The 16,081-nt window shown below is 38.5% G+C and overlaps 1 protein-coding gene across 2 annotated transcripts in view; it reads right to left on the bottom strand.

Annotated features, from left to right (window-relative positions):
• LOC127861250 (kanadaptin-like) overlaps positions 1 to 16,081 on the bottom strand; it is a 30,509-nt gene that overhangs the window by 10,082 nt on the left and 4,346 nt on the right. The window lies entirely within an intron of this gene.

The raw sequence follows: 16,081 nt of genomic DNA on the forward strand, positions 1-16,081 counted from the left end.
CTCAAAATCAATAGGGGTCATCTGCGAGTCATGATCAATGTACCTATGAAGTTTCATGATCCTAGGCCCAAGTGTTCTTGAGTTATCGTATGACAACCACCTGGTGGACGGACAGACCGACCGACCGACATGAGCAAAGCAATATACCCCCTCTTCTTCGAAGGGGGGCATAAATATTCCAAAAATATAAATAAGTATACAAGACATCTCTAATTTTGGAAATAAATTGATCCAATTTAGAAGGATGGGAGAGTGCACTCTGCATAAATGGGTTAAGCATATGTTCATTTTGTGACCCCCCGGGGCAGGGTCAAATTTGACCTCAGGGGAATAATTTGAAAAAACTTGGTAGAGAACTTTAAGATTTTAATACATACCAAATTTGGTAGAAATAGGCCCAATAGTTATGGACAAGCAGATTTTTAAAGTTTGCACAAAATATGCCCAATATAAGAATATGTTCAATTTTGTGACCCCTGGGGAACGGTCAAATTTGATCCCAGGGGCTTAATTTGAACAAACTTGGTAGAGGACTATTAGATGTCACTACATACCAAATTTGGTAGCCCTATGCCATACGGTTATGGACATAAAGGTTTTTAAAGTTTGCACAAAATAGGCCTTATTTAAGCGTATGTTCATTTTTGTGACCCCGAGGCAGGGTCAAATTTGACCCCAGGAGCATAATTTGAACAAACTAAGTAGAGAACTATTAGATGTCACTACATACCGAATATGGTAGCCCTAGGCCCTATGGTTATGGACAAGTGGATTTTTAAAGTTTGCACAAAATAGGCTTTATATAAGCATATGTTCATTTTTGTGACCCCCGGGGCAGGGTCAAATTTGACCCCAGGGGCATAATTTGAACAAACAAAGTAGAGAACTATTAAATGTCACTACATACCAAATGTGGTAGCACAAGGCCTAATGGTTATAGACAAGAAATTTTTAAAGTTTGCACAAAATAGGCTTTATATAAGCACATGTTCAATTTATTGACCCCCGAGGCGGGGTAAAATTTGACCCCAGGGGCATAATTTGAATAAAAAATTGAAAAAGGTTCACCCCAGGAACATTTGTGAGAAGTTTTATCAGAATTGGACTTGTAGTTTAGGAGAAGAAGATGTTTACAGAAAAAGTTAACGCACGGACGCACACACGACGGACACAGGACCATGACATAAGCCCCGCTTGCCTCTGGCCAGTGGAGCTAAAAACAGCCTCCTAATCAGGGAATATTTGAAAATAATTATGGGTGATTGTAATACCTTTGTGATTCTTAATCTGTTTAAGCTAAAATAAGTCATGTTCAGAATAAATCTGAACCCTGAAGAGCATTTAGATGAATAAAATATTCATATCTAATTTATGGCTGCAAAGTGAACTTTATTAAACCTATTAACCTATATACGAAGAAAAATCATTGATTATAACAGATTATTGTCTCCTCCAAAGCAATCATTCATATAGGCATATTTTCACCCAGCTATTCCCTAAAATTGGGCATGGTCATTTGGTTAAAATTTCATTTCCTATCATTTTGTTGTCATTTCATAGACAACAATATGGTTGCAATCAGTAACTACATAGTATCATTTTGGTTTCTTACTGATTATTTACAAATATGTTTTATCCATAACACACTGTGCACAAAGAGCAATTATTGACAGCATAGTTGAATTTAAATAACCTACAAGCCAACAGCCATATTTATAATTAAATATTTTTGCAATGATCCACATTTGAAATAAGGATTCATAGTTGATTCAACAAATTCTGAATACATGATATTTCAAGGATTGTTTTTTTTGCTCAATATGATTATTACAAAACGTTGTTTTTTTAAATATTCACTTAAATTTGAGAATTGGAGGTCATAAGTGGTGTGACTGAAATTTTTGTTGTAACTCTTAATATAAAAAAGCTTGGACTATTGAGGTTTATAGTATGGCAGGCAGCAATTTATATTGACTAAAATCTTACCCTTCAAAATGTTAGTTTACAATCATGGATGAACTTGCAGTTATTAACAAGGGCTGTTTGTAAAACATGCATGCACCCCATATTGGCTGTCAGTTGTAGTGGCAGCCATTGTGTGAATACGTTTTTGTCACTGTGACCTTGACCTTTCACCTAGTGACCTGAAAATCAGTAGGGTCATCTGCCAGTCATGATCAATGTACCTATGTATGATCCTAGGCCTAATTATTCTTGAGTTATCATCCTGAAACCATTTTACTGTCTTGGGTCACTGTGACCTTGACCTTTGACCATAATTTACTGAAAATGAATAGGGGTCATCTGCCAGTCATTATCAATGTACCTATGAAGTTTCATGATCCTAGGCGTAAGCATTCTTGAGTTTTCATCCGGAAACCATTTTATTGTTTCGAGTCACTGTGACCCTGACCTTTGACCTAGTGACTTGAAAATCAATAGGGGTCATCTGCCAGTCATGATAAATGTACCTATGAAGTTTCATGATCCTAGGCCTAAGCATTCTTGAGTTATCATCCGGAAACCATTTTACTATTTTGAGTCACTGTGACCTTGACCTTTGACCTAGTGACCTAAAAATCAATAGGGGTCATCTGCCAGTCATGATCAATGTACCTATGAAGTTTCATGATCCTAGGCCTAAGCATTCTTGAGTTATCATCTGGAAACCATTTTACTATTTCAAGTCACTGTGAATTTGGCCTTTGACCTAGTGACCTGAAAATCAATATGGGTCATCTGCCAGTCATGATCAATGTACCTATGAAGTTTCATGATCATAGGCCTAAGCGTTCTTGAGTTATCATCTGGAAACCATCTGGTGGACAGACCGACCGACCGTCCGACATGTGCAAAACAATATACCCCTTTTCTTGGAAGGGGGGCATAAAAATTAGAATTAAAATTCAAGAATTCTGCTTTATCATTCTCACACATGAAAAACTGCAAATTCACAAGCAGTGCCTATGAAAATGATCACAACCAATGGTCCCAAAATTTAAAACAATATACATGCAGTCAAAATTCCAAGCGCTAAGTCTCATTGTAGTGAATATGGTCACTTTTAACAGCCTTGCGCTTGAGCTTAATTTTCAGTATTGCGGTAACAGTGGGGTGCCGGTCCAATCTAACCTGAGTCAACTCATACCTTGGCAAACTTGCACATTTTGGGTCAACTCATACCTGTTTTTTTTTGGAAATTCGTACTTATTGATGTCAACACATATCCAAATTTATTTTATTCAGAAAAAGATGTTGGATAGAATGAGATTACCACTTTATAAGAATAAATCATAGAGATGATGTCATATTTTCTGTACATGTTCCAGCCATGGGTGCAGTCTGGTTATTACCAGGCAGTGACTCAGGTGTCAGTTGCATATGGGACGTACCATGCACAGTACCATGCCATGGCGCAGGGTGCACTGCCGGTACAGTACCAGTTAATGACCCAGGTTCCGGTCTCACTGGCGGGTCAATTGCAATGTTTGTTGGTGGGCGCTCAGGGTCAATTAATTGACTCCGGCATCCAAGCACACTTAACATATATGCTGCCACCAGTGCAGGCGGATTATGTTACCTAACCACAGGTGGTGCCTGTACCACATGTGGGTAGGGGTATGGAAACACCTCGCACTGAAGCGAAGCCTTCCAGTAATGTGACTGTGACACCTGTTGGCCAGAGAGCTTCGCCTATTGGTCACCAGAAATCGAGCTTACATTAATTTCCTTCATAGCTGGTGTATGATGGCCAAGGAAGATGGCATGCTTTTCAGACCAAATTTGAGAAATACACTGGTATTTTGGAGTGCGAGGCAGGGAAAGGAAAAATCTGTGGATGACTGGGCGGACAAGGTGTAAGCTCTTGCTGGCAAGGCATTTGAGACCTTGACAGAAGAGTTTTTGGTTCAGGAATCCATATTAAGCTTCTGCTTGGGTGCAAAAGAGAGAGAGGCTAGAGAGCAAGTAATTAATAAGAGGCCTACGTCCATAGAGCATGCTATAGACAGGTTGAAGTGGGCCATCCACACTCATGGCTTGGTGTATAGGCGATCAAATCTGGCACGGAAAGTCGAGTGTGGAGGAAAGAGGTGAAAGTGGCCTCACAGATTAGGCTTGTGCATAGTGTGGTAGATGTAGAGAGGAAGGGGAAAGGTTAGAGGAGAAAGTTGACGTTTGTATGGGGAAGCTTGACCAGCTTTTGGAAAGCCCCAACAGAAGCCCATCTCCAACCAGGCGAAAATGTTTTAATGACAAAGAGACTGGGCAATTTGAACAAGAATGTCTGAGCCTGATCTATAACGTTAAGGGCCCACCGATAATCATCAGGCAGATTATATATGACTCGATGTTCTGTCTCAATGCAAGCATGAACGGCCTTACAGTACAGGCGGAGGTAATTAAAGCGGCTGAGATTACCTTGGTATTAGACCAGGTAGCGGCTCAGTTGCCTAAACAGGCTCTGATGTTGGAAATGGTGTTTGAGTGGAATCTATTAAACTGACCAAGAGGCACTAATGGCATATCAGGAGCCAACATGGGATGTAGTTGCCATGTGGTCCCCATGGCCCAAGAACGGGGCTTATTAGAGGCAAAAGTTATGGTAGGGTGTTCACTCTGGCGGGTTGTAGAAAAACAGTGAGCAAATTCCAATTTATTCAGGAATGGCTAATACATGGAACTGATCCATCTGGTGACTTTCCTGCTCTGATCAAACTAATTTATTTTTCGTGGTTTGAAGGACGTCACTTTTGGTAGGCATTGTTGATGGCCGCGACATGTTTCGAAAAGGTCGAGGAGGCCAATGGTTTGGGAACGCTCTGCAGTTCAGGGCGGGACCTGGTCATTGAGCCGGACACCAAGTTTCCCTTGAACCATGGATGGGTAGAAATGGCAGTGGAAGGCCAGGTAAGTTTGGCAAGGAGGAAAGGGTGCCTCGTTTTGTAGCCGAGGTCAGAAAGTACAACTCACCAAATTCTCAATGACTTGTTTATTGAGAGTGTGTTGGTTGGTCCTGAAAACAGAAGAGGACTCCAGAAGCTTCATTGAGTGCGAGGTCCCGAGGTAACGTAGAAATAACCCAATTGAGGCCAGGATGGAAAAAGCACCTGTGGTGCGTGAGTGGATTTCGGCTAGAAATGTCGACTTTACCACATCCGACAGCGATTTTCACTTGGACGGCAGCTGTAAAGCGACCAAGGCTGGTTCTTATAGGCACTAGTGGGGCATTCCTTAACAGTGCAGGTAGATGGGGGAATTGTGGTTCTTTGATCCACCCAACTACCCAAGAGAATATCCCTGCGTCACCGGTTTCGGGTCGGCTGTTGGGGTGCATCCTAAGGCACCTCTAAGGGACGTTAAGAGGGTGGTAGGACAGGTGGAGAGGGAATTGAGAAAGAATGGGATGGTAGCGCTGGGAGAGATTGGATTGGACCGATCTGTGCCTGAAGAGAAGTGGGGTAGGCAGGAAGAGATGTTTGTAGGGCTGTAGGAGCTGGCTTGCCCTAGGCAACCAGTGATCTTGAATATCCAGGGGCGGGACATTTACGCTGGTTAAGCTAGTGACCTTGCCCTTCGTCTTATGCGGAAAAGTTAAGTCCCACTCAGAGAATACATCTCCACTGTTTTACAGGAACCCTCCATCAGGTTCTGACTTGGTCCCGAAAATTCCATTGGTGCTACTTAAGCATCTCAGGTCTGGCTGTGCGCTTAGATGATGTGCAATAGTCAGCTGTGTGAGGTATTCTGGTGGATTGACTGCTGGTGGAGACTGACTCTCCCTACTTGCGGGTTCTGAGTAAGAGAGATAATACTCAGATGTACCTGGGTGAAGTTGCCTGTGCTGTGGCCCAGATCTGAAAGGTGACCCGCGTGGATATATTGTGTACTACATATTGCTGAAAACAGCAGACATCCATATAATGTGAAGTAGGATCTGATGCTGGAAATAGTCTGTTGGCAACTTAAGGGTCGAACCATATGAGGGGGCCACTTTTTGGGCGTCCTTTAACTAGTGCATGTGGCTGTCAATTGTCCGGTAGACACTGGCTGAAGGGTGTGATAATGTAATGTGCATGGTAGGGGGTTAGACTGGAATAGACCCTTTGGTTATTTAGGGTCAATAATGAAATTGGAGTTAAGGTCAAACAATGGAATATGTGTTAGGATCCAGTAAGGTGGTCTTTGCTTTAGAGAAAAGTATGGGAATGTATTTGAATGTGTGCCAGTCCACTGACCAGGAAGTTCTAAAGAAAGTGAGGGAGTTGTTTATGCTGTAAAAAGGGGTTTTGTCAAATAATTGAATGTGTTCCAGGATTTGTTAAAATATATAATAGGAGATGGTGTGGTTTATGTTCCAGTTGGAAGTTATAGGTCAAATGAAACTGGGTCATGCAGTGGAACAATCAGGTAAGAATTTGTCCGCTCTGTAAGTATGATATCATGTTATGTTGTCTCAAGACATGGTGTAAGGGGGTGGCAGACTGTCCTGGCGGGGTGAAGAGGAGAGCTCTAAAATGGGGAGGAATATGGTGAACATGAACTTGACTGGACTGTCAACGGTCTGTTCGGACCATTTTGTCCTCTTCACCAAAGAACGCTGATAGAACGCCAGTGAAGTACCAGACTTCTATGAGACCATTTCCTTTAGTTCTTCACAGAGATTTATTCTGCACGGTTTATACAGATGGTGACAACTTCAAGTAGCTTACTAAAGTGTTTCCATGAATAAGCACTATAATAACTTTTCTGGCACATTACTAGGTGACTCTTCATTTTTTTCAGATATCACTTGTGTAGTCTACTTGAACTCCTGATGATATGGCATCCATCAAGTCATCGAGATAAACAGTAAATAGAGCAATTAATGCAATTTATAATGCTTAGGTGCATTTAATTTGATTGTTACATTTCAATTGTAGGTTAAGGGGCTCACTACTGAGTATGCAACAAGACATGAAAAATACTCTTACATCAGGTGCGAGAAGGAAGCAAAACACATTTGCATATTCGAATAGGATTATTCCCTGAAGCGGGGAACCATTTTCTCTCTCAGAAAACCATCTAAAATAGGTAGAATAATAAAATCGAATTTTTCCGTTTATGTTTGTGTAGTCTTATCCCTCAATTACGCATCTTTACTTGCTACAGTAAGACATATTAAATGGGCCTTTTCACGCTTTGGTAAATTGACAAAATTGAAAAAAAAATGTTTCAAATTTGCAAATTTTCCTTGAAGTTATGATATTTGTGAGGAAACAGTAATACTGAACATTTACCATGCTCTAAAATATCCATTATGTGCATCTTTTGACGATGTAAAAACCTGAAAATTATAAAGCGTTGCAACGCGAAACGATTGAATAATTTGGAGAATTCTGTTGTTGTCGTATTTTTTTCATACTACGGGGATTGCATATTTCAGGTTAAAAATACATTGGAAATGGTATAAGCCGATGGTCTACTACTGGTCTCAGTAGTGGATAGAGCAGTAGACTTTTGCTCCATGGCTCCAGGGGTTCGGGCCCCGTTTAGGGTAACTTTTTTTAAATTCTTTAATTGTATTTTTGTTTGTTTTTTTACTGGAGATTTTCAGACCCAATGTTTACATTTATCAAAATAAAGCATTAATGACAAACTTCAAAACATGGCCAAAAACTGTGAAAAGGCCCCTTTAATGTATTAACAAATGTATTTGAGCATTGTTTAGGCCGTAATCTATCGGAGAAAAACTTACTTTAGGTTTTGATATGATCCCATAAAAGTAAAATAAAATGGCGCCATGCCGTCATTGACAAGTACTTTCGTTATTGCCCATTTGTATTTTGTGTACGCTTATTATGTATTTTTTCTTTCAAATCAACTCATGATATAAAAAATATTGATCATGAAATGGTTACTTACTTATCCATCGAAATCGGTAATATATTAAAATGTTCTAAGCGCTTTTCAGAAACAATTTACCATATTACGTAAATAAATCAAAGCGCTGAAATCACTGAAGTTGTTCGCTATTACATAATCTTTATATATAATATATAAGATTTCCTGATTGGTAAAATATGAAGTACGAAGATGACCTACAACTTGAGGGAAGACTACAAGGATGGAGATGTGGAGTTGTTTTTGCCAAATTTATAGAATTGAAGAACCGTGTCAATACATATTTTTGTGTAGCATGGTGCGATTTATGTTATTTTTAGTAATGTGGTGCTAAGAAGAACCGTTATATATATTATTATGTAAGTAGCTGTTGAATTTCAAACAGTTAATGAGTTAATAAACATTTGTGTTACTTTACCTTGCATGTTTTCAAGTCATGTGATCTGTTTAGTTGTGAATATTTAAGTTAAAGTTTAAATTATATGTGTTTAACCCTCTTTCAAACAGTTGTAATAGTGAGTTAATAAACATATTTTGTTATTTATCTTGCATGTTTTCAGGTCATGTGCTCTGTTAAGTTGTGAATATTAATGTTAAAACTTTAATTCTATGTGTTTAACCCTTTATCAAAGGACACATGTTTGACTGTTCCAAATTGAAAGAGGTTGCACACATTCACTGTTTTGGATTAGTAGATCTAATGTTGGGCAGCTTTTTTCATGTGTATGCTATAAGGGCATATTTATGGTATTACAGTCGATTGGTGTATAGCGGATTTTAGTGAGTAACGGATAGGTTAAACGTTTTTTGCAAAATACTTTTATTTATGTTAAGATTTATAGTTTTCTATGAATTGAATACAAAAAGCCTATCGTTAAGTCGATTTATGTTCTTGTTGTCGTGTGTCAATGTTTACAACTGTTTCTTTTTTTGAAAGCAAAACAAGGTCACGTTATGTACGCACCGTTTTTGTGGCGACAGAAAAAGTGCAGACGAATGGTTTCTTGAATTTTGCAGATTTTGTTTGGTAAACATAATGTTCATTGATGTAGTATTTTGGTACTATGTGTCCTTTACAAAAGTAAGAATGCTCAGAAACCAAATTGATGCGTATCCTATTAAATAAGCATGAAAGCTGCAACTTGGGATTTAGGGAATAACGGACATGTGGTGACCCATATTCAGGAATGTGGGGAATGTCTCAAAATAAATATAAACTCAATTGAAGTTGTCCAATACACATGTGGTTAGCATGTGGCTATGATATTAATAAGTGAAAACATCATTTTTAATGTAAAAAAATCAAATTATAACGAAAAATCGATTTCTCTGAAAACATATTTTTCACTATCAAATCTATATATATCAGGCCTTGAAGAATTTTTCCAGAGTCACTCGCCCTGCAGGGCGAGTAGGTCTGACAATCCACTCGCCCTTCACTTTAATCTACTCGTCCTGCATTAAAAAAAAAATCTACATTTATAGTTATGATCAACCAGAACCTTTCAACCTACGTAACATAGTGACACTAAACAGCAAACAAATAAACTACATTATCTGATAGATTTTATTTGCTTTCCTTACGTTTGCTGCACCTGTTTCCTTTTTTCAATACTTTCCGCTTCTCGTTTTGATGACCTTTCTTTCTGTTCCCGGTCTCCACAACCTTGCAGATATTTAAGAATAGAACCCTTTTTCATGCGGAGTTTTAATATTTTAGACGAAATTTTACTGAAAGACACGCTTGATTGACAAATGGTTACAATACGGTAAATTTTGGCTAAGGCTTCTGATCACAAATTATTCTGTTAATTAATAATTATTTTTCTATTTATTTTTAATTAAATATAAGAAGTATTATAATTAACCAGTTATGTATTATTTTTTTATTGATATTTACATTAAAATGAAATTTTATTCTTCACGGAATGACCAATATATTTAACTGTTTTTTTTTTCACTTTTAATCAATGAGCTAAGAGCACTGACATCTACCAAAAGAGCGCAGCCGATTAAGAGAATTATTTTTACTGTGCCTGTGACGTAATTTTTCATTGTCAAAACGAAAGTGCAGTTTCTTTGTGTACTAAATCTATTTTTTGTTCGTTCGAAAAATTGTTCGCAATTTCAGTCAAATCCAAACTAGAAATGGCGCGGCAGAGGCCGACGCGTATCCCCACGCCGAATGTTTGACCTAGGTGTGCCCCAGGGTTGGTAATGGGGCCATGCATAGCTGAGATTGACCGTATTGTCATAAGAGAAGTTCATCATCAATTAGAAGTGAATTGGTGTAGAAATGAAGAAGTTATAATAAAAGGCAATTTTGGGTGGGTGTGACATATGTGGGCAGGGCGCCCCAGGGTTGGTAATGGGGCCATGCATAGTTGAGATTGACCGTATTGTCATAAGAGAGGTTCAGTATCAATTTGAAGTGAATCGGTGTAGAAAAGAAGAAATTATAGTAAAAGGCAATTTTGGGTGGGTGTGATCTATGTGGGCGGGGCGCCCCAGGGTTGGTAATGGGGCCATGCATAGTTGAGATTGACTGTATTGTCATAAGAGAAGTTCAATATCAATTTGAAGTAAATCGGTGTAGAAATGAAGAAATTATAGTAAAGGCAATTTTGGGTGGGTGTGGTCTATGTGGGCGGGGCCCCAGGGTTGGTTATGGGGCCATGCATAGTTGAGATTGACCCTAATGTCATAAGAGAAGTTTAGTATCAATTTGAAGTGAATCCGTGTAGAAATGAAAAAATTATAGTAAATGGAATTTTTTGGTGGGTGTGGCCTATGTGGGCGGGCGCCCCAGGGTTGGGATTGGGGCCATGCATAGTTGAGATTGACCCTAATGTCATAACAAAAGTTCAGTATCAATTTGAAGTGAATCCGTGTAGAAATGAAAAAATTATAGTAAATGGAAATTTTTGGTGGGTGTGGCCTATGTGGGCGGGGCGCCCCAGGGTTGGGAATGGGGCCATGCATGGTTGAGATTGACCGTATTGTCATAGGTCAGGTCCAGTATCAATTTGAAGTGAATCGGTGTAGAAATAAAGAAGTAAATGTAAAATAACCTAAAAAAATGAGTGATAATTTCTGACGCGGCCCCACCCCAACCCCTATAACTTTTGACCCAGGGGTCAGATCAAAATTCCAAATAGTGCAGGGTCGCACATATGCTCATAGCTACCATGTGTGTAAATTTCAAGGTTCTAGTGCTTTTAGTGTAGGAGGAGATAGTGGCCAGGACGGACGGACAGACGGACGGACAGACGGACGGACGGACGGACGGCGGAGATCACCACAATATCCCCACCTTTTTTTCAAAAAGCGTGGGGATAACTAGGCAAATATTTACTGGACAGTAGGTCCTGTAAAATGGGAAAAAATACAGGACCTCCTCTCTTTTTTTAGGACCTACTGGCTACAGAATATAATAGTAAAATAACTTGGTTTCATTGCTGGGATCAAGGTGTTTATGATATAAAATGATAAAATTATTGAATAGCTATTAATTTTAAGGTCACACATTTGTATCTGACGTCAAATAATAATACACGCCATACATGGTACTAGTCTTGTTTAGTTAAAATATTTATTTTTTAAATGCTGAACACACGTTAACAGTAAATATAACAAGAGCACCGCCTTGCGGGTGCAGACCGCTCATCTATTTTCTTTTTAAAGGTGAAGGGACTCTCTTTTTCAATCACGAAGGAGGGAGGGGTGGAGTGAAGAGGGGTGTATAGTGTGGGTGTGTGGACATTTATTACATTATCTTCCAAAAATGCGAAAAAAACGCAAAAAAAAAGAAAAAGGGGGGGGCAGTGGGGGGGGGGCAGTGGGGGGGGGGGGGGGGCAGTGGGGGGGGTGATGGGGGGATTCTTGGTTCTTGGGTGCGATGGTTTGGACGGTATTTCAAACATAAAAAAATAAAAATAAATATTTGTGTTTTTTAACAGTTTCAAAAAAAAAAAAATTTGGGGGGGGGGGGGGGGGGTATAGTGTGAGGGTGTGGTGGTTATTCGTGAGATGATCTTAAAAAAAAAAAAAAAAAAAATATATATAAAAAATTAGGGGGGGGGGGGGGGATTCGGGTGGGGGGAGGGGGGGGGATTCTTGGGTGCGATGGTTGGACGGTATTTCAAACATCAAATAATAAAATAAATATTTGTGTTTTTTAACCGTTTAAAAAAAATTGGGGGGTGGGGGGGGGGGAGTATAGTGTGAGGGTGTGGTGGTTATTTGTGAGATGATCTTTAAAAAAAAAAAAAAAAGCAGGGGGGGGAGAGGGGGGGGGGAGGGCACGGGGGATGGTTTGGGTGGAGTCTCTTGTGGTATGTCAGGTAAGAGTAGTTTTGTCAAAGTATCAATCAAATCTAATCATAAATAAAGAAGTTATGGCAATTTTAGCAAAATTTAATAATTTGACCTTGAGAGTCAATGTCATGCAAAGGTCAAGGTAAAATTCAACTTGCCAGGTACAGTTACCTCATGATAGCATGAAAGTATTTGAAGTTTGAAAGCAATAGCCTTGATACTTAAGAAGTAAAGTGGATCGAATCACAAAATTTAACCATATATTCAAAGTTACTAAGTCAAAAAAAGGCCATAATTCCGTAAAAATGACAACCAGAGTTATGCAACTTGTCCTTTTACTGTACTCTTATGATAGTTTGCAAGTGTTCCAAGTATGAAAGCAATATCTATGATACTTTAGGGGTAAAGTGGTCCAAAACACAAAACTTAACAAAATTTTCAATTTTCTAAGCATAAAGGGCCCATAATTCCTTCAAAATGCCAGTCAGAGTTACATAACTTTGCCTGCACAGTCCCCTTATGATAGTTAATAAGTGTTGCAAGTATGAAAGCAATAGCTTTGATACTGTAGGAATAAAGTGGACCTAAACACAAAAGTTAACCAAATTTTCAATTTTCTAAGTATAAAAAGGGCACATAATTTTGTCAAAATGCCAGTCAGAGTTACATTACCTTGCCTGCACAGTCCCCTTATGATAGTTAGTAAGTGTTGCAAGTATGAAAGCAAAAGCTTTGATACTTAAGGAATAAAATGGACCTAAACACAAAACTTAACCAAAATTTTCAATTTTCTAAGTATAAAAAGGGCACATAATTCTGTCAAAATGCACGCCTGAGTTATCTAACTTTGCCTGCCCAGTCCCCTCATGATAGTAAGTAAGTGTACCAAGTTTGAATGCAATAGCATTGATACTTTCTGAGTAAGGTGGACCTAAACGCAAAACTTAACCAAAATTTAAAATTTTCTAAGTATAAAAAGTAGGGATGTCAACGAATATCCGAATATCCGAATATTCGGTCCCGGACCGAATATTCGGATACTATTTTCCGAATCGAATATTCGGAAGAAAAAAATATAAAAAAATCGAGTAATTTCAAAGACTTTGTATTCGTGAAATTTGCTTCAAACATTGTACAAAAAGTTGTTCCTCGTGTCAAAATGTTTAGTCCGGATAATTCGTCGCTATGGTGATGACAGTATACCGGTCATAAATCCCGCTAATTGCCTAACAAAGACAGTCACTTTGTGTCAAAATTATGAAAGGTTCTAATCGCATCGGCAATCAAAACACCGACCTGCACTTGATCCAATGACTCGAATTACATTTAAAATTATCAAAGATTAAATGAGTAAAGGAAAAGCCGACTTGGTGTAAAAAAACAAATAAGACCGTATGGCATTTAAAACACAGACCCGTCTTGATCTAATAACTCAAATTACATTTAACATGATAAAAGATTAAATAAGTAAAGGAAGTGCCGACTTGGTGTGAAAAACAAAAAAGATCGTATGGTTATAATCACGTTGTCCAATCAAAATAGCTTTTAGAAAATAATTTACTCAACCTCTAACCGAGCAAGAGAATTCTGACGAACTTCAGAGATATTTGCTTGTGAAAATGGAGCCAAACGCTAAACCTCTTGACTGGTGGAAACGTCACGAGAGCTAATTTCCGAAAGTCTATATGTACCTGCAACTTCTATGCCATCTGAGCGCATATTCTCAACCACTGGATTGCTCATCAATAAACTAAGAAATAGACTCGCCAGTGATCTGGTCGACGCAATCGTGTTTTTAAATAAGAACAATGTTCATGTGCCCCGTGACGCCGATCCGAGTGACTTTTAAATGTGGCAACGGTGTTTTGTTTGCATGTGTTCGCTATGTAAATAATACGTTAAAGTTCAGTTCAAATTATTTATAGATCTAACTGTTTTGTCATGTAATTATTTTGTCGTCATTTAAATATTATGTTTCTCGTTCTATTGTTGATGTACAATATTAAAGCACGTGTTCGCTATGTAAATACTATGTTTAAGTTCAGCTTAAATTATTTATAGATCTAACTGTTTTGTTATGTAATTGTTTTGTCGTCATGTAAATATTATGTTTCTCGTTCTATTGTTGATTTACAATATTAAAAGTTTAAAAACAGTTTTCGTCATTCAATTTTAACAATTAGCGCCGGCAATGCTGTGTCAATATTTAGTCACTTCCGGGGAACTTCCGGTAAAAACGAAAGTAGAATTCATGGAGTAATGGTACGGTAAACATAGTTGATTTTTTTCTAACAGATGTTGACCGAATATCCGAATATTCGTTCGGAAGGATGACCGAATATCCGAATACCAATATCGGTATTCGTTGCCATCCCTAATAAAAAGGGCACATAATTCTGTCAAAATGCATGCCAGAGTTATCTAACTTTGCCTGCCCAGTCCCCTCATGATAGTAAGTAAGTGTACCAAGTTTGAATGCAATAGCATTGATACTTTCTGAGAAAAGTGGACCTTAACGCAAAACTTAACCGGACGCCGACGCCAACGCCGACGCCAAGGTGATGACAATTGCTCATTTATTTTTTTTCAAAAAATAGATGAGCTAAAAAGGAATCGATTCTTTGTTATATCTTAATTTTATAGGAACAATTTCCAAAACAAAAGTAGCTGATACTTGTTTAACTAAGCTACGCTTAGCCCGCATTTCAGGTATGAGTCTGGTCAATACAGCCTAAACCGACAACGCCCTCGATAAATGACAACCAGCCTGTTTCAAGCATGGACATTGATAGCCAAGATAATAACGGTTTGAATGACAATGATCATTATTAAACATTACTTTTGCTATTAAAACCACACAAATTGATATCTGCATCATTTAAATTGTAATAAACAGATTTATGATTATCTTGTTAAACGACTAGGCCGTCATGGATTTTGACCGTCCTGACCCGCATTCGTAAGATGCACATAAATAGACCAATCAGGTGCCCTCGGAAAATTCCGTCTGCAGAAAGAGCGTTGGTACGGAAAAGCACGTGTATAAAGACGCTATTGCTATTTTTGCACCTCAGAAAACTTTCAGAGCCATAAACAAACATATACAAGCTTATGAATTTGTTTTTTTTTTTTTTACCGGACAATCATTCCTGTAAATTTGACAGACAGGTCGGACCTTACACAATTTTACAGGACATGTCCGTCAGTCTGGCCATGTTTGGCCAAGACTGTAATTTGTATTGATGTGGCAGGAGTTCTGGAACTGAATTTATATTTCTCAACTTGAAAAACAGCACTCGTCCGGTCGGTCGAGTATTTAACTAACTTTACTCGCCCGACCGTCAACTTCACTCGCATATGCGAGCGGTCGAGTGTATTCTTCAAGGCCTGTATATAACAAGGTATTCAACTCAAAATGACCTGAATATAGGGTGCATCCCTTTGAACAACCATTACTTCATCAATTGTGCAGCGATTTCCATGAACTTGGGTCTAATTAAACGCAGGAATGAATTTCCTTTCTCGAAATGTACATATATTGCAATTGTATTTTACAAATGCTGTGTCAAAATTTCAAAACATAACACGATACATATGTAATCCGATAAAGACCTAAGCAATCCAGTAATGGCTGAATCAGTGTACCATGAAATTCGCGCTGTAAACAAATAATATTTTTTCTGAAATTTAAAACCGCTGGCATAGGAAAGACATGTGTCTATCTAGGTTTAATGGTTTAATGACTGAATGCATGGTGTTTATGTTGAAATGAGACTCGAAGACCTTAGCTATCTGTTTAACACCAATCGACTGTACGGGGCAAAGGGTAAAAAGCTCCATAACTTAACTATTACTGGATAGTTTTCATTCAAATAAAGCGTGT

Source organism: Dreissena polymorpha, chromosome 15, assembly GCF_020536995.1.
Source record: "Dreissena polymorpha isolate Duluth1 chromosome 15, UMN_Dpol_1.0, whole genome shotgun sequence".
NCBI lineage: Eukaryota > Metazoa > Mollusca > Bivalvia > Myida > Dreissenidae > Dreissena > Dreissena polymorpha.